This window comes from Bison bison, unplaced genomic scaffold (assembly GCF_000754665.1).
Source record: "Bison bison bison isolate TAMUID 2011002044 unplaced genomic scaffold, Bison_UMD1.0 scf7180017864487, whole genome shotgun sequence".
Taxonomy (NCBI): Eukaryota; Metazoa; Chordata; class Mammalia; order Artiodactyla; family Bovidae; genus Bison; species Bison bison.
Window position 1 is genome coordinate 7,589,718 of NW_011495047.1, and position 681 is coordinate 7,590,398.

Here is a 681-nt window from a genome sequence, read left to right on the forward strand (position 1 = left end):
AAGGCCTTTGTGCCAGGGTCTGAGGAACTCCTGGTAGCAGCAGGGACCCCAGCCCGTTTCCTTCCTTCTGCCTCTCCAACGGCGCTCTGAGCAGAAAAGGACCCCTCAGGTGGTTTGGGAAAGCAAGCTGGGTGGGCAAGTTTAGAGTTCCCAAAAACCACCTGCTCCTACTCCAACGCCCATTTCACCAGAACAAAGTGTGTTTGCAAAGCTGGCAGGAGCTCCCTCCAAAGGTTCGGGGAGGGCTAGTCCCACACCGCCCATGTCACAGCAAATTTCAAATCATTTTCCCAAAAAGTGCAACGTGGAATAAGGACACCCTTTAAACCCTCCCTGCGGTCGCCCCCAAAAAGCTAAAGCACAGCTCACTCGGAAGTATGGGGGAGGGGAGGGAAGCAGACTGTCACCGAGTCGGGACTTTAAGTAGAGTCTCGACAAAGCACCGGGCTGGGCCCGGGTAGCCCGACTCCTGACAGTCATCTTTCTTTCCTCGGAGTCTGGGGCTGGAGAGAGGTTACGTGGGTCTTCTCAGCAGAGGGGAGTTAAAAATAAAGGGGTAGCGGGGGCTTCTATTCGAACAGGCGAGGAAACTGGGAAGGGGCGTGAGGAAATGCCTCCTAGGAGGGGTTTAAGGACTGGGGACAGTGGGAAGGCACAGGGGTGGTTCTCCGGGTCCTCGGC

The 681-nt window shown here is 56.2% G+C and overlaps 1 protein-coding gene across 5 annotated transcripts in view; it reads right to left on the reverse strand.

Moving 5' to 3' along the window:
* VEGFA (vascular endothelial growth factor A) overlaps positions 1-681 on the reverse strand; it is a 14,159-nt gene that overhangs the window by 12,532 nt on the left and 946 nt on the right. The window lies entirely within an intron of this gene.